Source organism: Coregonus lavaretus, assembly GCF_964263955.1.
Source record: "Coregonus lavaretus genome assembly, contig: HAP1_SCAFFOLD_2743, whole genome shotgun sequence".
Taxonomy (NCBI): Eukaryota; Metazoa; Chordata; class Actinopteri; order Salmoniformes; family Salmonidae; genus Coregonus; species Coregonus lavaretus.
The window spans coordinates 1-26,905 of NW_028157705.1; the positions used below are offsets into that span (position 1 = coordinate 1).

The 26,905-nt window shown below is 42.4% G+C and overlaps 1 pseudogene across 1 annotated transcript; it reads right to left on the bottom strand.

The window, feature by feature from the left end:
- Positions 1-140: 140 nt before the first annotated feature.
- LOC311125037 (leucine-rich repeat-containing protein 7-like) lies at positions 141-26,905 on the bottom strand (annotated as a pseudogene). Its single transcript has 20 exons — positions 26,717-26,905; positions 24,761-24,878; positions 24,508-24,586; positions 22,387-22,476; positions 21,198-21,254; positions 19,373-19,436; positions 13,989-14,063; positions 13,570-13,714; positions 12,539-12,611; positions 11,560-11,577; positions 9,915-10,044; positions 9,250-9,365; positions 8,402-8,471; positions 8,170-8,269; positions 7,603-7,727; positions 7,325-7,513; positions 7,031-7,159; positions 5,435-5,521; positions 4,128-4,239; positions 141-323 (listed from the first exon to the last, which is right to left on the bottom strand). The product of its transcript is annotated as a leucine-rich repeat-containing protein 7-like (transcript).

A 26,905-nucleotide genomic window follows, 5' to 3' on the forward strand; every position in this document is an offset into this window, starting at 1 on the left:
ATGCTGAGCCTCTGATTTTGCTGATGGAGGACCGATGTCGATCATAGGTCACAGTAAGCTTGCTATCAGGCGTGTGTCTGTGGCTAGCCACTGGTTCTGTGTGAGGACTGTGGGTTGAAAGTCGGTGAGCTACTACCCACCTGTTGGTCCAGTGTTGTTGAGGCACTCCTCCATCCTTCCCAGCAGCCTGCAGGGCGGCCACGTTCCCCGGGGGGTTGGAGGAGCCAGAAGAACCTGGGATGGAGAGTAGTCCGAGTAGGTGGCTGACGAGCCACTGTTGTTCAGGCAATGCATCTTATCTGGGTCTGATTCATCTGTAGACTCTGACAGGGAAGGACGAGAGAAAAGCATTGATATGTCTCTGATGTCATCTACCTGTGAAATGAATTTGAATACGGGCTTAAGGAGATATCTTATTTTCAAAAGGTCACTGCTCATGTTACCACTTTAAATGTGGGTTAAAGCTGGGTCACCAGGGGAGCAAAAGCTACTGGAGAGAATTGGATGCTTCTCTCCTCAATCCAACAGCGAGTCATTTTGTAAGTATTGCAATTAACATGGGTGATCCACGTAGCGGGAGCAAAAAATATTTTTGGTATCTCCGATTTTTCTGGCAATTCTCACATAGGTACTTCATTGGGAGGAAGGATGTTTAACATGCTTTTTATATTTGTATCACAAACCATGTTTTTTTAAATCATGATGAAATGGAACATTTCAGGCCCTTTTTAGACCTATACATGCCTCCTGTAAGACCTTATGATCCGTGAACTGTACATGATACAGAACACATACAGTGAGGGAAAAAAGTATTTGATCCCCTGCTGATTTTGTACGTTTGCCCACTGACAAAGACATTATCAGTCTATAATTTGAATGGTAGGTTTATTTGAACAGTGAGAGACAGAATAACAACAACAAAATCCAGAGAAACGCATGTCAAAAATGTTATAAATTGATTTGCATTTTAATGAGGGAAATAAGTATTTGACCCCCTCTCAATCAGAAAGATTTATGGCTCCCAGGTGTCTCTTAAAGGGAGTGCTCCTAATCTCAGCTTGTTACCTGTATAAAAGACACCTGTCCACAGAAGCAATCAATCAATCAGATTCCAAACTCTCCACCATGGCCAAGACCAAAGAACTCTCCAAGGATGTCAGGGACAAGATTGTAGACCTACACAAGGCTGGAATGGGCTACAAGACCATCGCCAAGCAGCTTGGTGAGAAGGTGACAACAGTTGGTGCGATTATTCGCAAATGGAAGAAACACAAAATAACTGTCAATCTCCCTCGGCCTGGGGCTCCATGCAAGATCTCACCTCGTGGAGTTGCAATGATCATGAGAATGGTGAGGAATCAGCCCAGAACTACACGGGAGGATCTTGTCAATGATCTCAAGGCAGCTGGGACCATAGTCACCAAGAAAACAATTGGTAACACACTACGCCGTGAAGGACTGAAATCCTGCAGCGCCCGCAAGGTCCCCCTGCTCAAGAAAGCACATATACAGGGCCGTCTGAAGTTTGCCAATGAACATCTGAATGATTCAGAGGAGAACTGGGTGAAAGTGTTGTGGTCAGATGAGACGAAAATCGAGCTCTTTGGCATCAACTCAACTTGCTGTGTTTGGAGGAGGAGGAATGCTGCCTATGACCCCAAGAACACCATCCCCACCGTCAAACATGGAGGTGGAAACATTATGCTTTGGGGGTGTTTTTCTGCTAAGGGGACAGGACAACTTCACCGCATCAAAGGGATGATGGACGGGGCCATGTACCATCAAATCTTGGGTGAGAATCTCCTTCCCTCAGCCAGGGCATTGAAAATGGGTCATGGATGGGTATTCCAGCATGACAATGACCCAAAACACACGGCCAAGGCAACAAAGGAGTGGCTCAAGAAGACACACATTAAGGTCCTGGAGTGGCCTAGCCAGTCTCCAGACCTTAATCCCATTGAAAATCTGTGGAGGGAGCTGAAGGTTCGAGTTGCCAAACGTCAGCCTCGAAACCTTAATGACTTGGAGAAGATCTGCAAAGAGGAGTGGCACAAAATCCCTCCTGAGATGTGTGCAAACCTGGTGCCCAACTACATTATTATTATTATTATTATTATTATTATTATTATTATTATTATTATTATTATTATTATTACAAGAAACGTCTGACCTCTGTGATTGCCAACAAGGGTTTTGCCACCATGTACTAAGTCATGTTTTGCAGAGGGGTCAAATACTTATTTCCCTCATTAAAATGCAAATCAATTTATAATATTTTTGACATGCGTTTTTCTGGATTTTTTTGTTGTTATTCTGTCTCTCACGGTTCAAATAAACCTACCATTAAAATTATAGACTGATCATGTCTTTGTCAGTGGGCAAACGTACAAAATCAGCAGGGGATCCACATTTTCACGATTATTTATTCAATATGAAAAATATTAATATCTCATGTCACATTTCCAGAGTGGGCTCTCTGGTACCTTTAATGATTTTACCCATTTTATACATAGAAATTGACATTATAGGTCAGTAACCAATCACAGCCCTCCTTTAGGATTGCACATTCAGCAAGTCACCAGCAGAGGGAGTTCCCATTGAATCCATTTTCCCATTCACTGTGTTTGTGGTGCTCATAAAAGGTATCATACCTTCAGAATTAGCAGAGAGCCCACTCTGGAAATGTGATGTACTTGTAGAGTATATTGTTCCAAACAATATGTCTTAAAATGAACAAAATCAAAAAGGGTAGTAGATATTCATATTTGTAATGTTGAATAAATGAATGTGAACATTTGTATTTCAGAATCTAGACATACTCCATATGTTAGAACACACTATAAGGAGTGTAATGACACCAATATGTTGTATGTATCATGTACAGTTCACGGATCATAAGGTCTTACAGGAGGCATGTATAGGTCTAAAAAGGGCCTGAAATGTTCAATTTCATCATGATTTTCAAAAACATGGTTTGTGATACAAATGTAAAAAGCATGTTAAACATCCTTAATCCACAATTCAGTTTCTATGTGAGAATTGCCAGAACAATCTGAGGTACCAAAAATATTTTCCGCTCCCGCTGGTGTGGAATCGCCCTTATGCTTTATACCATACCTAATTAGGATACAACACTCCCCAAGGATATTATATAATAATTGTGCATTGCAGGACTATGTTTTGTAATCTCACAGGAGGAAACGCATATGCAATTAGAAATAACAATAGCAAACACAGGGATTTTCACTGTAGAGTTTAGAAAGCTTGAGGCTTTTTCATGTCAGAACAGGATAAGAGCGGAGAGTGAGTGTTTTTACTGATAGCGGGTCAGCCTCCCACCGATTGAGATATCAGCACAAATGGCCTGCAGCAACTAGTCAATCAGCTTACTCTCTGGTTTATCAGAGTAGGAGAAAAAACAGTTTGAAAGTATGGTCTCAAGATATATACGGTGGGGTCACCCTTGATAAAGATGAGCAATAATGACTATAAAATACATTTAAAACATTGGGAAATTATATTATTTTATATTAATACAATTGTTCAGAGAAAGAGATTTTGTTTAACAAGTAATCATTGTTTTTCTCAAAAAGGTAGGGGTAAAAATTATTGACACCCCTAAAGATTCGTATAAATAAAGTAGTAAAAGGTTTAGTATTTGGTCCCATGTTCTTAGCACGCAATGACTACATCAAGATTGTGACTCTACAAACTTGTTGGATGCATTTTCAGTTCGTTTTGGTTGTGTTTCAGATTGTTTTGTGCCCAATAGAAATGAACGGTAAATAATGTATTGTGTCTTTTTGGAGTCACTTTTATTAGAAATAATAATATAATATATTTCTAAACACTACATTAATGTGGATGCTACCATTATTACGGATAATCCTGAATGAATCGTGAATAACAATGAGTGAGAAAGTTACAGAGGGTCAAAGATTATACCCCCAAGACATGCTAACCTCTCACAATTACCAATAACAGGGGAGGTTAGCATGTCTTGGGGGCATGATCTTTGACCTCTAACATCACTAATAGGCTAATTTATAGCATTTTTATATAACCTTAATGATAATGGTTGTGTTTGTACTGAAGTAGAATACCAGATTTGGGAGTTTAGGGCCTACCTTTCTTGTCTTTCCCCAGTAATACAACCTTTGGTTTGTACATGGGCGGTTCCACCAGGGTGGGCCTCATATCAGAGATACGGATATCATTCGGAGAGCCGCTCATAGAATCCTGAGAAAAAGATAATGTGTTATTACACATAGTTATTTCTGAACAAAAGACAAAAAGACAGAAACACATACACAGCTTGGTTAACAGCTTCAACGACTTAACTCCACAAGCTCAGTGAGGTTCCTGAGGCAGGAACTAACAAAAGGACACAAATATAGTACATAACTGATCGTTTTTGTACTGCTTGTACTGATAGTGTCATCAGAACTGATATACTTTCTCTATTTCTTAGTGATGTGTAACCCACTGGAGCATGTTCTATCTGTGACTTACTGCTCTCTTAGGGCTCAGAGGCCCAGCTGCCTGTTACAGGAGAGCCTACTTCCCACACCTGATGTCCCACATCTGCAGCCCTGCTCTGCTCACTGCACCCACACAGGGCAGGCTGAGGCAGCCGAGCGGAGAGAGACCACCAGGCCTGCTTGCCTGGCAACTCCAGGAACCACATCCCAGGAACACTTACTACACAGCAGTGGCTCACCGGCATATCTGTATCTCCCTCCAGCTTCTTTTTCTCTTATGTAAAAAAGAGATCGCAATATTTCCAATACTTCTGCGCTATATGTTTCAAAACATATCATTTAATGTCTATAAATACAATCCATATCCATGATGGGGCTACTATGAGGGTTTAGCATGTTCAGTGCAGGAGTTAAATGACACGCAACGACAGCTGCAACCGCTTTCTGCTTTGGGTAAAAATGCCACCTTAAATCACTCCCAAGGTTATCAGCACCTTCTCTGTGGCTGGGAGTAATTGGTATGGCAGGCTTGATGCTTTGGCCACGTCTCAGAGGAATGCTTGATTAACTCAAAACAAACAGCTGTGAAGAGACTGTAGTGTGTGATGCCACTAAGTGCTGGAGTTAGCTTTGGCACTGCCAGTCTACTGCCCGTTTGCACACTACTGTGTATACTATATATGCTATGATGCACAGACTTTGCATACAAAATGTTCCTCTTCATAAGTACTGTACATGATATTCATTACATATCTACAGTTTCATTGTTCATTCATCTTTGCAATAGAGAGTGTGGCTGTTATCAGCTTTCATCTTCATATTTCATGACACTCAGACTTTGTTTCTCCAGATGTTTTATAGTCTTTGTCAGCGTGCAAAGAGGCAGTGTGAAGTCACGCCAGCCGAGCCGTGGTTGAGCAGACTGTCTAATGTCTGATCTCACAGCCACTTACTATGAGGCAGAAACAGGAAGAAGCTGTAATGGCCGAGGACGTATTCTCTGGCTGTGGCAGCTTGGGAACCACGCGATGTAAAGAAATCTAAGCAAAACAAACAAACACACATACAAACAAACAAATAAAAGATGGAGAGGAAGTTTTCATGGTTCTACAAAAGAAAGCATGTGTGAGGTAAAGAAGCATGGTTTATGGCATCAGCACCCACACCCCTCCATCCCCCCACCCAGTGCCCCAGTTCTCATTGCGTCACCGCGGCACCCAAGGGTCTCTCTCTCCCTGGGGCTTTATGGGAGGAGACAGCATGAGGCAATCCAAAGCAGTAATGAACACAAAGTACACAGGACATTGCAGCTCTGTCAACGCACTTCACAGAGAGGTAGAGATATAGCAGAGTTTGCCAAGCACAGGAGGACCTTCCAGCTTAAATGAAAATAAGTGGTTGCTACCTGACACCTTGGAAGTTGGAGCCTACTTCTACTGGAAAAGGGATTCTATATGTATTTTCATCTTACAGGTTAAAATAAAAACTAATCTACATCTCATCTTAACTTAAATCTATGCAATGTTAAAAGGACTAACAACCAGCATGAGAGCATTTACAACCCTGATGTAAATGGCCCAAACTCTGGGCTCCTATAGAGCTTACAAATAAATGCCAGTAAGAAGATACAAGATACATATTGTATGATCTGCTTTATTCATCTCCAGATGCTGACCACTTGACTCTGGGAACAGGCGCTTAGAAATCACCTATTCAGATCCAGCCTCTTGGAGTCCTCTGAATGCAATTGACATTTAACACTGACCTTTGCTCTGTTTGTTCAACAGCCTCTGCTGTTCGTTGTGCAGTATTTCAAGCCTTATTACAGGCTACAAATTCAGCGCCAGGTTGCCCCCTGGGGACTTGCAAATGCACTAATACTTGACATTAGAGTTATGGCCGAGTTAACCTCCATTTCAGCCACAATATGTTATTATGCCAAGATAATGCACCTTTTTGCACACAGCATAAAAAACACTGAAAACAGCATCTCAGCAGACTACTTGTCTGACACTGACTCCTCTGCGTATTCAGAGAGAGAGCTAACGATTGAACAAAGACCCCATTGACGCCATCATGGGGGCTTTGAGGCTTCCAGATGAAAGGGTCCTATGATCTCTGCAGGTTTCAATCACATCACCTCTAAAAAGCTGCTGCGCCACAGTCCCATGGCCCTGGGTTTAATATATTGCCCTCTCAAACTTTGTCACACCTGGCCATAAGTCAAAAACACTGAAACCTGATACAACATTAATCTATGCCTTTGAAAATGACCCCAGTTCTTTCAATGAAATTCAGTTCAATACAGCTGGTCTCACCTCTACCTGAACTCTCACATTGAGATGTCCAAGGCAATTGAGGACTAAATCTGACATAACGGCCTGAGAGGACCTTGAGGCTGCAGTGTAAACATTCATGTCATTCCTCCCTCCCCACCGTGCCCAATACAAGCTGTTGTTTTGTTTTGTTTTCCTGGTGTTACAAGAGCGTAATAAGCACTACAAACTTTTTAACATGTCCACAAAGAGATCACGAATTTGCTCCTGTACCTCTGAGCTCTCAGTCAGATCATCCTTGCGCTTTGGGATGTCGATGGCAGAATTGTGGATGATGCCCTGCTCTGTCATCTGAGCCTTGTTGAACTCTCTTTCTCTCTCTTTCATCTCTCTTTCCATCACCTGGAACAGAAGATCACTCTGAGTGACTGGGTGACACATATCTATCCCATTCAGCCAAAGAGGACTATGTATAACCTATGCATTTGTTTTTGTATATGTGTGTGTGAGAGAGAGTATGGTGGTATATGTACGTCTCTGGGTGTGTGGTGTGACCTGGTCTGTTACCTCTTTGGGGGGCATGGGCCAGGGAGGCTCATACTGTTCTTGTTTTCGTGACTCCATGTTGGTACCAGAGGAGTTAGTACCAGTGCTGAGGGGATGCTGGTTCTTGCCCACCATGTTCTGCACTGACTTCACCATGTTCTTTAGGTCCTCTGGGTACGGTGTGGGGTAGCGCTTCAGATTGATCTCAACCTGGGAAGACAGGACGAGCAAAATGAGCGGTAATACAATCAAATCATAAAAACGGGGGAAACTGAGGTCAACAGGAAGTCCTGTGAAACCTTGACTTTTCCAGAGTTGTCCTCCTCCTCCTTCTTCTCCTCGAACTCAAAGGCTACGGTCATCCTCTGCTGACGCTGCTCCTCCCATAAGGCGGGGTTGAAACTGTCACTGTCTGACTGGTAGTCTACAGAGAGGACGGGCAGAGAAACAGGGAGGTGTCACTGACTTAATGTGCACTGGTCTCACACTGGTGCTGTTCTGACATGCTCACTTCACCACCAGCATACAGTGCACTGGCACCTAACCTAACCATCTGTCAAACTCCCTCAAGTGGAACCTCAAAATGGATTAAATCCCTGAGTAAATGTACACCTTAAGTCTTTCTGACCCTCAAAGGGTAGTTCAGTGACACATGCTCTGCACACATATCACTATACCCATTACTATGAGGGATAACAGTGTTATTTCAAGCACCATTAATCAATTGTGAATACATATCCATGGCACCTTAGTGATCACATATTCATAGAACTGCAACATCCACTTTGTGGGAATACCTGGCTATGAGGATTTTCCCTCATGTCAGCATGTGTTACATTTCCACCCACAGTATTTGGCTAGCTCACCCTCATCATGTCGTGGTTGCTGAGGGAACATGTAGTTGGTGAGGACCCTCTGCTTGGTCTCTGGATGGGCCTCTGTCTGGAGGGGGATCAGGGCCTTGGACTGCATACAGCAGACATTCACACATCATTAACGCTTCAAGTATAGCTAATACACAGGTAAAACAATAGAATCGATCCGAAAATGTAAAGGTGTGATTTTTTCCAACAAAAGAACATAAACGATCATGTTTACCTGATTGTCTGATAGCCAAAGAGCAGCAAGATCTTTTAGTTTGGTGAAAGTGAATGGGAGATTCTTTAATCTGTGTAAGGGAGAAGAAGACGAAATGTGGAGTAAGAAGGCATATCATCTCAATGAGTACATTGTGTTCTGATGTGTTCAAGGACACAGATCATCATTAAGTCCCCTGTGAAAAGCCAATAGTATTCCTCTGCCACGGAACAATCACAGCCTGCCTGCCTCTGACTGACTGACTGACTGACTGACACCCACCACTCACCTTGGCAACAAGCTCAGCAAACTTTGCCTCACTTTGACAACAGAAATCTGTCAGAGGGAGACAGTGTTGTGGGCTACTGTAGGTAGAACGATGCAGGGTTGAGGTGATTCGATGCCCGTTCTCAGGTAGCCTATCTGGTTGTGTGCTCAGCTCTGTGGTGTGTGGTGCTGCGTGTGGAGGCAGATCTGCCTAATGGCTGTCATGTGTTAAGTGATGGTCAGGTTTAATTACCTTGGATCCAGTTAATCACTGGCAGAACCACCAAACATCTCATAAAGAGCTTTCTTAATTAGCCCGTGGGCAGAGGAAGTGCTTTCTAATGCTGTGCAGCTATCTTAATGTGCTATTAACAAAATAATAACCACTAGCTAGCCTCCCTAGTTTATATAAAATCCTCAGAAGAATGCCCCACTCCACCTACGCTCTATGTAAACATATAGACACACAACACAAGCCTTTTCCTCGTCAATGCGAGTGTGAGGAACATATGGATTCACTGTGTGTGTGTGTGTGTTTCTGTGTGTGTGTTTCTGTGTGTTAGAGTGTGCTATGTATACATAGCAGAGCAATCAGTAGCTACCTATTGTCGCTTAAGTTGAGAACACGTAGCTTGGTCATCTGCCCAATCTCATCAGGTAGAAACTCTAGTTTATTGGAGCGCAACGACATGACTGTCACATTCTTACAGTTCCCAATCTGCAACAAAAGAGAGGCAAGCGGACATTTCAGTGATCATTTTCCATCTTCTATGCAGCAAACCATATCAATTACCAGTGCTGGGGAAGCTACTATGAAAATATAGTTTGCCAAGCTACATCCAAACTACTTTGTGATAAATTATGATATCTAAATCTGAAATGCCATCGACTACATATTGCAAGAACAGATCACTCTGAAGTCAGATGTTAGCAGAATGTGTGATTTAGCGTATTAAAAGTTTCAAGTGAGAATTAGGCAGAAAGGAAATGCTTGCCTACTACACCTATGTTTTTTTTTGCAAAAAAAGTGGTGTGTAGTTGCAGTAGTTAGCTATACCGCTACATGACAAAAAAGTAATTAACTACTAAAAACACTACCAGAATTGAGTTAAACTGCCATCAAGCTACTGCAAAATGTAGTTACATTACTAGTTGAACTACATGTAGTTCACTACTCCCCAACACTGTCAATTACACAACCAAATGCATTGTGTATGTGTTTGAGTGTACAGGAGCACTGTGAGGATATAGGGACAGACGGACGTACCTCCCTGGGTAGTTCAACAAGGAAGTTCTCATCAGCAGAAAACGTGCGAAGGTTGGGCAGGTAGCCAATGGTGGCGGGCAGGGACTCTAATTCATTACAGCTGCAGTCAAACTCCTCTAAAAGCGATAAACTGAGTAGAGGAAGAAAGAGGAGAATGAGTCCTGTAAGAATCCTTCATGCCACAGCTACTTTCACTTGGTTAGTTATTAGTGTAACATCACCATGTGTAAAGGCGCTATAACCAAAACTCTATCTATAAAAAATACAAGCAAAACAACCACAAATCAGCATAGATTTTCTACTACACATGTCTTTGATGTACCATATTAATATGTGCATATCATTTCGTCAAGAACCTGCGAAGCGCAGACCTACTTAATTCGTATGCTAAAAATGGGCTGTGAATTCTTGAAGTGGAACATTTACATGTACATATATCATAATGATACAAGCATTATTTCACTCAAACATTTTGAGGAAAAGCCACAGGTAGATTCATTTCAGCCGCAGGTTGCATTATTTGTTATTGACTGTATTTGTTGTTGACAGATGCAGCCTCAGATGATCGATCCCTCCTTGGTGTAGAGACATTAATGGAAACAAATCATAATTGGGTTCCCTATAAGAGTAGATCCATCTAAGACATGTACAGACTACAGAAAAGTGAAATGATGAATCAAATGGATTCATGAGGATCATGGCAATATTCAAAAACCATGACTTGATAGAATGAGAGATTCTTATAGACAAACCATGAATTACATTGATTCAACTTTATTAATCCCATGAGGGAAAATGAATAGTTAATGTTGCTGACTCAATATCTGGTGGTGCCAGTATCTCTTTTCAATCAGATTATAATCAACAGTATGCTTTATACAAAATCTGGGAATATTAAATACTGAACTTCATGAATTACAAACTTAACTCTATATCTTATAATATATCTTAAACTCTAAAGCCACAGTGTTTATTGAGTCAAATGCCCTTGCCTCTTTGTCAGATTTGAAAGGACAACATGTGAGCAAAATCAACAACTGTCCAGTTTTAAAATGTCCTCTACAGCCTCAAACAATTCTAAATTCAAGCTCCAACAGTGTTTAGTGTACAATGTCAGTGTATATGTACAGAAGAGGACGAGGGGAAGAGTTGCCTCCCCACATGGGAAAGACTTCATTTAAGCAATATGGCCTGGGGGGGTGTGGTATATGGCCAGTATACCACAGCTAAGGGCTGTTCTTAAGCACGACTCAGTGTGGAGTGCCTGGATACAGCCCTTAGCCGTGGTATATTGGCTATATACCCCAAACCCTGAGGTGCCTTCTTGGTATTATAAACTGCTTACCAACGTAATTAGAACAGTAAACAAGTCATTTTGTGTCATACCACAGCTTTCAACCAATCAGAATTCGGCCAATCACCATTTACAATTGTATTTATTTATTGTACACACAGCAGAGTCATTAGCTCAACATTTGTCTGAGCAGGCTGGCCCAGCTGGCCTCCCATATGCAGGCCTTTTACTAGGTCTGCTTCCCTGGCCGGAACATACAGACAGGGGACATTAAGGTGAGCACTTGCCTGAATAAACATGCTGTGGCGAGGAGGAACGTGTACAGGAGACAGGGATTTACAGTCTACTTACCCTAATTTGGCGCGTCCACTAAGTGGCCCATTTTAGATGCATGTGAAATAACCACAACACACAAAACCGACCAATGACAAACCAAGAAAAAAGGTGTACAGGAAACAGTATCACAGGCTTGGGGAGCAGCAGTGGGGGTAGGGCATGATAAGGATGAACATGACATGATGAGCTGTAAGGTGGTGACCCTGACCTATGACGTCACAGTCTCAGTGACAGGGCGTCTTCAGACTTGACCCCCAGGAATGCTTCTGACTCATTCTAGTTTACAGATTAAACTGATATAATATATATATATAACAAACAAATCAACTTGGCTGGCTGTTGTGTTTGAGTTTGAGGTTACAATACTAGCAGAGGAAGCTTGTGATTTTCGACATTTTTACATCAGAGTCAAGTCCACTCAGACAGCCTCCATTTTAAATATTGCACAACAAATGAATGGCACACACCCAAAATGTCTCTTTCTCTCTCTCTCTCTCTCTCTCTCTCTCTCTCTCTCTCTCTCAGTGCCGCCAACTGAGACACAATGTACTACATCACTCTATACTTGGTGTGAACAGTGATGGAGCCAATCAGCGTTAGTCAATGTGAGGTGAGAAGCAGCAGCAAGGTGAAGGTGCCAGAATGAGACAGCAGAGTTTCAGAACCCTTCTATCCACAGGCCGTGTTGACTACAGCAACAAACCACTGGCAGAGAAGACGAGCTAAGATTAAGATTCAATGTGTCAACTGAATTTACCATCAAAATATGTGTCTCTGACAGCTTTTAATTTGGTTATGCAATAGATGTCTTAAAACGGACTAACATTCAGTTCAATGATAGATATGAACTAATAAACATGTAGTTTGTAGTTTAGCTTTTGGCAACATCAGTTCAAAACATTTTATTTGACTTAAGGGAAGTTCAGAGATTGCAATCTGAGTAGTGAAAGTAAACGAAATAGTGTAATCGGTCTCTTCTTCATAAAGTACTCACCTTCCAATGGTGTTAGGCAGTGACGTGAGTTGGTTGTCGTCGACTTTTAGTGTTGTAAGCTTCTTCAACATTCCTACAATGGAGACAAAAACATTACTCTAGTTTCACTGTTTATTTGATGTTATGTAATTTATTATTTAAAAAAAAGAACAAACACACTATGAGAAACAAAGTTAAAAGAGAAGAACACAGTTAAAAGGAATTTTTCAAACCCATTGTCTACATAATCCTCTTACTGGTTGATTAATTTACAGCCAGGAAATTATTTATAAACTTATTAAGTACAAAATAACTTAATAGTTTGTGCAAATCAAATTCCAGGATTCAAACAAACACATTTTTCTCTCTAAATAGGAATGGAATTTTAATGACGCCTATGATTGATAATGGCAAAACAACCTCCAAGAGGAGCCGCCATGATGAACGCAGTCATTACAGAATGAATCATCCTCTCTCGACCTTCTCTCCTAATCATCCTTTCTTCATCCTTTTTCTTATTCTTTCTTACCAGGAGATACTATTGTTCCAGAGGGGAGAGAGCAGAGACAATCTAACCAGGATATACTATTGTTCCAGAGGGGAGAGAGCAGAGACAATCTAACCAGGAGATACTATTGTTCCAGAGGGGAGAGAGCAGAGACAATCTAACCAGGAGATACTATTGTTCCACAGGGGAGAGAGCAGAGACAATCTAACCAGGAGATACTATTGTTCCACAGGGGAGAGAGCAGAGACAATCTTACCAGGAGATACTATTGTTCCACAGGAGAGAGAGCAGAGACAATCTAACCAGGAGATACTATTGTACACAGGGGAGAGAGCAGAGACAATCTAACCAGGAGATACTATTGTTCCAGAGGGGAGAGAGCAGAGACAATCTAACCAGGAGATACTATTGTTCCAGAGAGGAGAGAGCAGAGACAATCTAACCAGGAGATACCATTGTTCCAGAGGGGAGAGAGCAGAGACAATCTAAACAGGAGATACTATTGTTGCAGATGGGAGAGAGCAGAGCAGTTCTATGGCCTCACCTATGGTGTCAGGCAGATGCTGGAGCATGTTGGAAGAGAGCAGGAGGTCCTCCAGGCACTCACAGCCAGAGATGTCAGTGTCCAAGCTCTCAATCCTGTTTTTAGCAAGGTCCAGGTAGCGCAGCTGCCTCAGCTTCCCTATACACTTCAGCAGAAGGGGAGAGAGAGACATGAAGCGATGGATGTTAGAGGGGTGGAAGAGACAGAGAGAGAGAGAGAGAGAGAGAGAGAGAGAGAGAGAGAGAGAGAGAGAGAGAACGCTCTCTCCGGCTTGCCATTGTTCTAATGTGTGTTTGAGGGAACTGTCTTTCAAGAGTTTCCCTATGGTAGTGCATCACTACCCCCATGCACAGACTTCATCAAGGCCAATGACAAATGACACAATAACTGGATGTGGTAGTGAAGGGCTGTAGGCCTACCCCAGGTATCTTCTGCAGTGAGTTGTTGTCCATCCACAGCTCCTTTAGGTTATGGATCTGCTCCAGGACTTCAGGCTGAAACACCAAAGACACACAACATCATGTAGCTGTCTAGAACAACCAGCAGCAGGAGGGCTGTACAGTAGTAAATACCCCAGGAACTAGGGCAGAGACATAAGAAATCCCTGTCCACTTGGAGTAAGGGCAGGCTGAGGAGTGGCATGTAATTCATCATCATGGTAAAGGAAGTGGGGTTTTAACACCAATCAATATACAGTGCCTTGCAAAAGTATTCATCCCCCTTGGCGTTTTTCCTATTTTGTTGCATTACAACCTGAAATTTAAATTGATTTTTATTTGGATTTCATGTAATGGACATACACAAAATAGTCCAAATTGGTGAAGTGAAAAGAAAAAAATAACTTGTTTAAAAAAATTCAAAAAAATAGATTACGGAAAAGTGGTGCGTGCATATGTATTCACCTCCTTTGCTATGAAGCCCCTAAATAAGATCTGGTGCAACCAATTACCTTCAGAAGTCACATAATGAGTTAAATAAAGTCCACCTGTGTGCAATCTAAGTGTCACATGATCTCAGTATATATACACCTGTTCTGAAAGGCCCCAGAGTCTGCAACACCACTAAGCAAGGGGCACCACCAAGCAAGCGGCACCATGAAGACAAAGCTCTCCAAACAGGTCAGGGACAAAGTTGTGGAGAAGTACAGATCAGGGTTGGGTTATAAAAAAAAGATCAGGAACTTTGAACATCCCAAAGAGCACCATTAAATCCATTATTAAAAACTGGAAAGAATATAGCACCACAACAAACCTGCTAAGAGAGGGCTGCCCACCAAAACTCACGGACCAGGCAAGGAGGGCATTAATCAGAGAGGCAACAAATAGACCAAGGATAACCCTGAAGGGGCTGCAAAGCTCCACAGCGGAGATTGGAGTATCTGTCCATAGGACCACTTTAAGCCGTGCACTCCACAGAGCTGGGCTTTACGGAAGAGTGGCCAGAAAAAAGCCATTGCTTAAAGAAAGAATAGTTATGCACGCTCAAGTTTTCTGTTTTTCTGTCTTATTTCATGTTTGTTTCACAATAAAAAATATTTTGCATCTTTAAATTGGTAGGCATGTTGTGTAAATCAAATGATACAAACCCCCCAAAAATCCATTTTAATTCCAGGTTGTAAGACAACAAAATAGGAAAAATGCCAAGGGGGGTGAATACTTTTGCAAGCCACTATAAGAAGTGAATAATCTCATGCCACAACACCAATGGGGGTAATTACAAAACAAAGTATGCATGTCAATGATGGCATATGCACACCGAGTGGTGCAAAGTTACGATCCTCAGTCGCTCCTCCAGATGTATTCTAGAATCATCTCTCGTTCCGTATTCTATAATGGAAAAGGTGTGTTTGAATCTCTGCACGGGCCACAGAGTGGGGTAATGAATGAATGGAGCCCTTTGAGTGATTGTATTCGATACAGGCCTGTGTGGAGAGGCCTGGTCAGACTGTGTGTGTCTCTCTGGAGTAAAGGTTCTACCTGACTATGTGTAAATGATTCCATTAGGCCAGCCTGAGAGACTAAGTGACAGACCTCCCAGTCCTTCATGCTGCCCTAATCAATTCCAATCGCTCTCATCTCGGTGTTTCATGCATTTCTTTCCACAGCATGGTGTGGAGTCATTGGTGTGGCAGTCAATAAGGACTCCAAATGGTATTCTGGACTATTTTCTATTTAAACTATTTCTGATTATTATTTCTGAAAGCTTTGATCTCATAGTTGTGAGGGTAGCTACAGTATCTTGTGTGTTTTCTAAAAAGTAGTGATGTTTTATTAAGTTTGGCAAGGGCATTCGCCTAAAAAAATTGTATGTGCTTGGTTCAGTGACAGAATTTGTGACAGAAGTTGATAGAATCTCAGCATGGAAGCAGGCAAAACCCAACAACAACAAAAACAGGAGGTACACAACCACTTTCTCAAAAGTAATTGAAATTCCTATAGTATCAATTGAGACTTTACAACACAGCAATCTACATCAGACTGATGCAATGCATATTCTATTAACTACTGAACCAAAAATATAGAGAAAACTTCAAACCAAAAGAACAAATGAAGTTTCCGTCCCACCAAGGGTATAAAGTAGGTCAACTGGCATTGGGTAATGGAAGCGGTGCTAAAAACGTCCCATGTAGTTGCTGTGTCCCCTACCTGTCCTTTACCCTCCCAAAACATCACACACAATCTCCAAATCCCTCATTAAACTCTTGGGAGTGTTGTGTGTAGTATGACTCATTAATCCATAGCTCTCAATCTACAGTAGAGCTGGAGTCAGTACAGTAGCACCACACTATTTTACTTGTAAGTTAAGCTTTAACGAGAAACAAAGAGAAGGGTTGGCACGGTGGACTGTGTTGGCACCTCTACCATGCCTCCTGTTCTCTCCGGATGGAGATTAAACACTTGGATGGTGCTCAGTGCAGTGGAGCTTCCTGTGCAGAGGCATGTCCTCTTGTCTGTCTTTGAAGCTCTGCGATGTCATTTCCTCTCTGCTGATGACATCCTCTGCTCTGCTCTACCCCGGCCCTCTGAGCACCGGCATCTGCGTCCCCCCTCCTCCCTCTTCCCTTTCTCCAGGCAGGGACTTTAATTAGGAAACTTTCCTCACTTTCTGCCTCTGTGACACACACGACTCAGCATCTGCTCTTGGCTCAGCTGGGCCCACATGTGCTGAGGTCATTGTTTGGTTTCGTCACATGACAATGCCTCTGAAGTTGCATTTTTCTGTAGTTCTGTCAGTGGCAGACATTTTCACATCTGCATCTTCTGCATGTGTTTAGCCTAGAGCAAGAAGGGCAATGTTTTCAGTCTCATTCATAGCAATGAGCTGCTTGTGCTGAATGCACATAAGGTGCATAAGGTCTTCTGAATCCTGGTCTTATACATGTAAATGTTTGCAGTTTAGTAAAACCGAGTATGAACATACAGTATCTCAGCTGAAGACTGATTGCCACTAAAATAAGGCATGAGTTGAAATCAGTTGGAGAGAGCTTTCATATAGCCTCTGGTTCAGCCAGCCTGTTAGAAGCTCTGATGACTCTGAATTACATTCCAGAGCTCAGGTCAATTAAGGGGAAAAGGTGTCTGCCTCCACAAAGAAATACCAGTAAACCAGGATGGAATTCTGGAAAAAGTCCATGAATTCTCAGTGCTGAAAAACACTGATAGAATAATTTAACATTCACCACAGAAACCATCAGCTGAAGAAAATGCAATAGGCATGTTTGCACAAAGTCTGGGGCAGATGAGGAAGCAACAACAGCTTAAGGAATGCGAGAAAATGCATTGTATTTTCCCAGGGCTTCAAAATTACCAGGCAATAAAGCTAGACAACAGGATTCTATTTGAGGGGAATTGAGATGCAATTGGCTATGTCGCTCACACTATCAGCAAAAAGCAACAGGAGTCCTTGAATGGGGATGGGATAGTGGATGAGAGAGGTCATAAGTTGAGGGAGAAAGGCTTGTATTTAAGTAGGACACACAGATTGGGAGTTCAGACTATAGCACCAGGAAGAGTCGATGGGCGCTCCCTCTCTCTGCAGTAACTTGGGGGCTTCATACAGCAAAGCATGCTTATAACAATGTCAAACCATCTGCTCCCTTGGAACGGGCCGTGCAAATGATGCCTTTTCCTCACTACCCAAGGACAAAGTCCTGGAAATACTAAACGTACATCAGACGTGACAGAAAGTATAGACCAGGGGTTCCCAAACTTTTTTGGACCGCGACCCCATTTTGAGATAAAATATTTTTCGCCACCCCACCATGTAAACAAAGTCATGTAATCAATGGCCAATGTTTACTTTTTTAATTGGGTTTATGACAGTCTATTACAAATCAGTCTGACAGTACTTTTGACAGTATTTCAATCTGAAGGAAGTATGGTTTGAAGTGACTGAAATGCCTCAGAAAGGTAATGGGAAGTTCAGAAGACCATCAGGTAATAATTTTGTATGATCTTGATGTTCTTTTTCCCCCAGTCTGATTTAGTGCCTGGTCTTGTCCACTCTGTTCTAATGAGTCCTGCGCAGCTTGTGGGCATTGTAGGGAAACAGAAGACACATACATGTTCCTTAGAGTCTTTCAGTGATGGGGTCATAATATTATGTAGTTTAAACCGTTCAAAAGATAGAGCCATTTGTAGGAGGAAAACAGAAACCGCTCTGTTTAATACATCTAGCGGCTACCGGCTATGAACCAAGTGCATTTTTTAAATTTCATTTCAGAGTTTCTCTCACGACCCCATATTCAAATAAGGTGACCCCACATGGGGTTGCGGCCCCTAGTTTGGGAAACGCTGGTATAGACCTACAACCAATTCCATACAGAAAAATGCCCTTATGTTTAAAATGTGATGGTTGGGAAACACAGGAGTCATTCTGAGATGAGTTTGTGTGCCTGTTTATCTTGACCTTGAGTGAGGAGGAGGCAGGTGCTGCTGTGTGCATAGTGAGTGTGTTCCAGTGCCACAGTGAGTCACAGAGGGATCTGTGGAGGCAGACCAGCTCATACTAACACCAAGCCAGCCCTCATACTAACACCAAGCCAGCCCTCATACTAACACCAAGCCAGCCCTCATACTAACACCAAGCCAGCCCTTATACTAACACCAAGTCAGCCCTCATACTAACACCAAGCCAGCCCTCCTACTAACACCAAGCCAGCCCTCATACTAACACCAAGCCAGCCCTCATACTAACACCAAGCCAGCCCTCATACTAACACCAAGCCAGCCCTCATACTAACACCAAGCCAGCCCTCATACTAACAGCACATTTAGACATGCACAATTAAGGCATCAGTGGGACCTGTGGCACAGAGCATGTCATGTATGGCTTCACCCAGCAGCTCTCCCAGGGCTCCCCAGTCCCCAGCCCCAGCACAGTGTGTGATCATGCTAACCAAGGATGACTTAGCATCCTCCCTCCCTCCTTGAGCATTCTGCATCAAACACACTTCATATTGCCTCATTTTAGATATCACATGGATTGTTAGTCAATAATCATGCATCATTTTAAACTAACCTCACAGTACCTCTCTAGTGTACCAGCCATTTCCCATGTTACACTTGCACGCATTCACGCACACACAAACGCCTGCCTGCCTGCCCGCCTGCCCGCACACACATACACACACATACACACACAGCGGGCGGAGGGAGCAGTGCTGGAGACGTAATGAGGGTGCAGAGCAGAGCGAGGGGGCCCCGGCTCTGGCTGGTCTCCCAGGTCTGCTGGGTCATGGCTGCCTGTGTGGTGACAGCTGCTGTCCATGTGACTGGCGTCTTCAAATGGCCTCTTTTCTTACCAGTTCAGTGAATTCATTGCTTCCCAAGTCTAATCTCTCCAGCTGTGACAGTCTGTGTATTGACCTGCAGCAAACAAGAGGGAAGAGCCTCAGATTCTGGCATAGAAACAAAGTCACCATTTAGAAAGGCCAATCACCAGCCAAACTCCCTCCCAAACAGGCCTCCTGCAACTCTGCCATCGCAGAGGGGATGGCGTGCTAGCCAGACATCCCCACACATTCACATAATATTCACTACAAATATAAATAGCTAAAATCACAACAATGCAGTTAGTTAATGATTAATATAACATGAAATGGCTTTCTCCATTGCACCATGTAACACCTAAAAGTAAACTCTTTCATCCATGTCTTGTGTACACAATGTCAGCCGGAGAGAGCAATGTCAGAATGAATACATCTAAGATGTATTGCACATCATTACTGGTTGTATTGGCTTGAGATTGCAGAGGACCTTTGTCTTGAGTGGTGAGTGTTGAGTAAAATCACTAAAGCAGATACTCTGCCATGTATGTTTTATGTCATGATATACAGCAGCTGGGCCATATAGCAATTAGTCCATTTCAATTATGATGTGAGAACTAACAGATCAGATTCGTCATTGCAGAATATCTCCCCAACTTTGATTACATATTAAAATCCTATTTGTAATCTATACCCTTGCTCTAGGATACACTTTCCCTCCAATGACTCCACGATAACGTGATAAACTCATTAACTGAATGAGGACATTACACTCATCTTCAAGGGGAAACATGTTTGAGTTGGTTTACGCAGATGAACAAACATCCCTTGCTGTGCCAAATTAGAGGTGACAGAGGATGAGTGTACTTCATTGGTCTCTAGTGTGAGGGATGGGGGATAGGGTTATTGTTATGGTGGGATAAAAATAGTTTTCAATCAGGACACCTGAGTGAGCGAGCATGCACCAACTAATGTGTGTGTGTCTGTCTCTGGGGCTTGCAGCGCAACACTCTCTCCACTATGATAAATCGCAACATCATTGGTTGCGCTCCACTAGCTACACACACCGGTAAACACACGCTCCAACATGGGGCCTTCTTCACATTTCATTTAGACATCAAATAACAAGGCCTGAGCAACAGGGACTGGCCACAGCACAGCACAGCACCCCTCCTCTGACACATGCTACCCGTCGCAGAGAGAGAGACTGATGGCATTTGCTTTAGAAGCTGCTATTTACCATGCTCTCACTCTAATCTGCCCATTAGAATTCCATCTCGGAATGTTACTCAGGCTATTTGGCCTCCAGAGTGTGGTGCAGGGGGAATGGTAAAACCTAAGCCTGCCGTACGGACTAGTATCTTGGGCAGGGTTGGATTATTCATTGGGACTTAATGGGTATGCTGGTTGCTAAAGCTGTCAGGGCTTCCATTAACATCCACTTTTCATGGCTACTTCAGTAGCCCCTCCATTGGAGAGAGGGGACAGACCTGAGGTGGGTAGGCTGTGGGTAGGCTGGATGGAGTGGGATGGGATGAGGGATATCATTTATTTTAAGTGCTTGGGGAAAACACTGAGACGTTGCAATAAAATACTCTCTACTAACATGTGGATAGATAACACTCAAATAATGTTACAAATTGTAGTTCTCTCTATTTGTAGGAATCAGTGATATTGGCTGCAAGTTATCCATGTAGTTCAGTGAAAATGATGTTGGCAAAGAGTTTAGTTTGAGCTTGGGATGTCTTTTACTGTACCCTTTCCTTTCCATCCCATGATCAAACATGTCTGTAGCTAATTCTAGCTGCCCTGGTAAGGTGAGGTGAGGTGAGGAGAGGTCTCTGTGTGGTGAGTCACTCACTTTGGCATCGTTTTCAGGTGGTTCTCTCGCAGTTCCAGGATCCGTAACTTCGAAAGTCTGAAAGGTAGAAGATGTCAAAAACACATGCAACCACAACAAGACAAACAAAACAAATTATAGAGAGGGTATATTCCTGGAAACTTTTGAAGTTTACCAGTAAACTACCAGAATTTTCGTCTTTCAAGGATTTTATGTAATCTATCACAAGGTGTCTGTAATAATCTGTGGCACTCTGTATTGGCTTTATCACATGTAAAATATATGAATAAGATTATAATTTTTTTTGGGGGGGATGACAAAGCTATAAAACCTTATCCTAAATAAAAACCATCAACTTATTGAATACCATTGGTGTTTAATATGAGGGTTTCAGCATGAAATATCCTTTATATATATATATATTTTTTTTTTTTTACAAACTTTTATTTCAATATGTATTTGTTGTCAATGTTTTGGTGTCAAACTGGTGGTAGCTTTGAAAAAAGTCCATAGTTGGAAGAGTTGCAGAGTTAATTGAAAATAATGCCATTGTTGATTAGATGCTTTTTCATTAATTATTATATTTTCTCTTGAACCTTATGGTCTATCTACTAGAAACTCATGGACAATATAGACATATATATAATAAATGCATACTATATATGAATATATATATTTTATTACAGTTTTCCAAGTAGAAATGACCAAAGTTACGATAGATTGCCATAGATGTTCTGTTAATTACCAAAATTACTGAAGATTCCGGTAACTTTAGTAAATGATCAGTAACTTTGCAACCCTAGTATTAATAGATGTTAATGATATACATAGGACTGTAAAGTATTGGATAAGAAAACATGACACCCCAACCTTAAATTCCATTACACTGAGCCCAAGAGCAATACCACTGCTGTTTTGATGAATTGTTAATTTTTCTCAATTCATCACCAAACCAGATAGGAAATGCTGCTAAACCCATTGCTTTATTAATGCAAGCCCCCAGGCAAGTGATGTTTACCAGGCGTTGTGTGCAGAGAATAAAGAACAGTCTGTTTACAGTGTAAACCCACCCAGGCATACTTGTAACTGAGCGCAGAATAAAAGCTCCAATCCAAACCCTATCCATACACAGAGGAGGGCCCCTCCTTCTGTAGTAGAGGGCCACAAGACCCACAGTCCCAGAACAGGGGACTCCATAAGCTGAACTCACCTCCCAAAGTTGGCGGGGAGGTACTCCAGAAAGGCGTCGTTTAAGAAGAGCTGTGTCAGGTTGAGGAGCTGGGTGAAGCCGTCTGGGAGCCTGCAGTGGAGAGATTGAAAATGAGAGAGGGAAGGGAAGAGAGAGAAAGAGAAAGGTAGAAAGAAAGAGAGAGCAGGTTCCTGTTAGTTGGTGCCAGGCTACAGGATTTACAGAGGCTAAGGACCTCAGACACATTTAAAGTCAGGCTAAATGTTAGCCCGCCCCATTCCCATGACAACTCCCCTGAACCAGCTCCACTCAGCGCTGTCAGTGGAGCTAGCACACTACAGCACTACAGAATGACTCATACTCATACCTTGGTTCCCCAAGGTTCGATACTCTGCCCACTACTGTTTACAATCTACATAAATAACAGAGGAGCTAGCACACTACAGCACTACAGAATGACTCATACTCATACCTTGGTTCCCCAAGGTTCGATACTCTGCCCACTACTGTTTACAATCTACATAAATAACATTGGTAATGCTGTAACAAAATGCAGATGATACAGTGTTGTATTCCATTGCTCCATCGGTTAGCCAAGCCTTTTCACATTTGAAGTCAGATTTTCTACAGAGGTCACTATTTGATCTAAAGTTTTTCTAAATGCAAACAAAACGCATGCTTTTTCTAGGTCCCATAACCTAGATTTAAATGAATTTGTAATGACTAGTTTGAACGGTACACAAATTGAGCGAGTTCCTTTCTACAAATATCTTGGTATCTGGCTTGGTGACAAACTGTCATTTAAAAAACATGTCACTGAGCTGGTGAAGAAGTTGAAGTTCAAGGTTGGTTTCTTTTACAGAAACAAAGCATGTCTGATTTTTGTTAATAGGAAGGAAATTGTCCAGGCCATTTGTATGTCTATTTTAGATTATGGGGATATTATCTATATGGATGCAGCAGCATCTACACTTAAACCACTAAATGCTGTTTTCCATTGTGCCCTTAGGTTTATTACTGCTGATGGTTGTACAACTCACCATTGTGTTTTGTATCAGAAAGTGGGTTGGGCCTCTTTGTATGTAAGGAGAAAGCAGCATTTTCTTGTGTTTATCTACAAAGCACTCAAGCAGAAACGTCCTACGTATCTATCATCATTAATTAAATGTAGACTTATAAATTACCAAACCCAGTCTCAGGCTTGGATAACACTGGAGGCCCCTTCGGTCTCCACGGAGTTGGGTAAAGCTGCTTTTAGTTTTTTTGCGCCATTTATGTGGAACAACTTACAGAGCTCTCTGAAATTAGATGATCCCCATTGGTCAGTTCAGAGTAATGATCAGAGACCTATATGTTGATAAATGTGTCTGTTTTTCTTTAAATGTTTGGTAATTTTGTATAATGTATGTGTTTGATGTATTTATGCAGGGCTCATCTGTAAAAGAGACCCTAGTCTCAGTACGACTTCCTTGTCAAAATAAACGTCAAATAAAAATAAAAATACCCTAGCCAAGCAGTAATACACTCTTAATCTAGTCTATGAGGACCCATTTGTTTGTCAACCTATGATTTCCCACCAACAAATGTAAAATGTATGGCGTAAATATTTCTCAGTGGCAGTGCAACTCCCTTATGGTTTTCCAATGTATTTAATGGCAGGAGTCACGTCATGTCAAGAACTAGCAGAGAGACCTGCATTACCCTCTGTAAGGACAGAAGACGATTCAATATTTAACAAATGGCATATTTACACAATGCTGTATTCATTAAGATAATTAAACAAGGCAGGACAGAAATGTCTTAGTTTAACAGTGATGGAATTGTTTCTATTCTTATATTCAAATTCAAATTCATTTCAATTCAGAAAAAAGCCTCAGATACACAAATAGAACAGTCTCCCATGTAGTTATTTGCCTCGTTCTGTTTATCTGTTATAGTTGCCCTTAAGGCGATTTAGGAAATTATAAAAAAAAAAGTCCCCATAATTTCTACAGCCAATTTGACTGAAAGCATATTTATAGAAATATTCATGGATGTTTCTTACTGAGGTAATCTGTGGTTGTTGCTTGGCACATAGCAACATACACAGCTGTTGGCGATGATAGTACAGCATTACCATTGTACACTTCTCTCTTCACTTACTTGGCAATGGGATTTACACTGGCCTCCACAACAGATAGGCATTTACAGCATTTAATGTTGTCTGGGAACTCTTGAATACCTAAAGATGGAATGGAATGGAAACATGTTTGTCATTCATAACCAATTAACACTCATGCCTCATCACATTGTACATCATGCTAATATTTAGAGTCACAGTATCAGTAGAGAGTAGCGATTTCGAATAGATCAGAGTAGAAACTTGCAGATATTCCAATGAACCTCACTCGCTTACCGTTTTTACTGATGTCTAACTCCCTCAGGTTTACAAGGCTGGCTATGGTGGTTGGCAGGTTTGACAGGTCATTGTCAGGTATGCTCAGCTTCCGGAGAGCCTGACAGTTAAATAGTTGCTTTGGAGAGAGGGAGGCAGAACAGAAGAAACACAAGTTATACTGATGTTATATCAGCTTCTTAGCCTGCTGAGCTGAAAGAGTGTAGACTTGGTGAGACTTCATGCATTGAGATTCAATGAGGCTGGTCTCTAATGATGCGGTGCTGTTGTTAAATGAGAAACGTCTCTTTCAACATTATGCAGGGTTTCCCATTGATCACTGTAAGAGCAGCCACTCTCAGTTGAGTAACCTTGTGGGACAACATTAGTCCTCCACAGCTCTATATAGAGGGGGGAGAGCCACATTAGTCCTCCTCAGAGAGAGGGAGGGAGAGAGCGAAAGAGGACGCATAGAGAGAAAGAGAGAGTGAGGTAACAGAGAGAGAAGGTGAAAGGGTGCTATGCAGAGCTATAGTGTGCTGTGCATCACATTATGCCACTTGATGTTTGAGATAACAGGTTACAAATTACCATCACAGTGTATCATGAATAATGAATAGATCAACTTTTACATTCAAAGCCAACCAATAATACAGTATCAACAAGCGTTTTCTCCTATATTTGACTGCAGTCCATTCCTTTTTCTATGAAAAGGAGAGAAAGGGAGACGTTCTAAGGGTCTGCATCCCAAACGGCACCCTATTCCTTATATAGTGCACTACTTTTGACCATGGCCCATAGGGCTCTGGTCAAAAGTACTGCACTACAAAGGGAAGAGGGTGCTATTTGAGATGCAGTCAGGGAGACATTACAGTCCAGTTGGAACATTACTATAACATGCCCATTATGAGAGGCCACTACTCTTTAAGAGCATTAAGAGCCAGAGGGGGAGTTGCTACAACAATGGAGACTGGAGAGTAGAGCCAGCGTTGTCCAGTCTTGCCCAGGGCATCACTCTGATATACATGAGCCACACTTACATAAAGGACCATACACTCTGGCTCTATCAATGCCTGGTTCTTACGCAACCCTGTGAGGAGCCACACTGGCCCTGAACTCACTTCACAAAGACCCTAACCTTACGTAGCAGGCGTAAAAAACGCCTGAGCGGGGTCCCCACATCTGGTTGTCATGGGAAAAGGAAGCTAGGTTGAAGACACTGTTTCTGGGTTCTGCCGACTTAAAGCATCTAATTGGGAGTTTGTTGATGAACACACTACACTGTGAAATTTCATAAAATGTAGTTAAGTAATTCCACTGAACCACTCTGACGGATATCACAGTTAATTGCACTGTAAACATTCAGCCAATACAACTTAGTTGAATACTACGGTATTCAGCCAGGGGTTTCAATTTAAAACAAAGACACTATTGTCAAGATTGTAATAGATCTCCTTTGAAAGTCTTAACGAAAGCTACATTCACAGATTGTATTGTTTTCTATGTGAAGGTCAGACAAGAGTCAGCAAGTCCATTTGTGTTTCGCTCTCTGCTTCATAAGCAGCTCATTTACAGACAGGAAGGACATTACGCCACTGCTTGGTCTGTGGGGGTCTGGTTGGCTTGGCAACTCATTTAGCCAATCAACACTGAGCGCCACATGAAGAGAGAGAGTGCATAGAGCTGAGATAATGTTGCCATCGATCATTATGCCATGCTTTAGTAATGTAGGGGAAATTCAAGGGAATGGCTGTGTTGTCTGAACTATTTGGCTTTGTAGAGCCTATTTTCTACAGTTCACCCCTTACATCCTCCAGCCCCAGCCCCAGCCCAAGCCTCAGCCCCAGCCCCAGTCTCGTTCCCAGCCCCAGCCCCAGTCCCAGTCTCGTCCCCAGCCTCAGCCCCAGCCCCAGCCTTGTCCCCAGCCCCAGCCTCAGCCCCAGCACCAGCCTCAGCCCCAGCCCCAGCAAAACCCACCTTGGGCAGCTCCTCGATCTGGTTGGCATCCAGGTAGAGCTCCTCCAGCGTGCGCTCGAAGCTGAAGATCTCCTTGGGCACCTGCTGCAGGCTGCAGTGGGAGTAGTCCAGCACTGAGATGACCTCCTCCTCACCCCGGAAGCACCGGCACGGCACCAGGCGCCCAATGATCTTCCTCTTAGTCGTCAT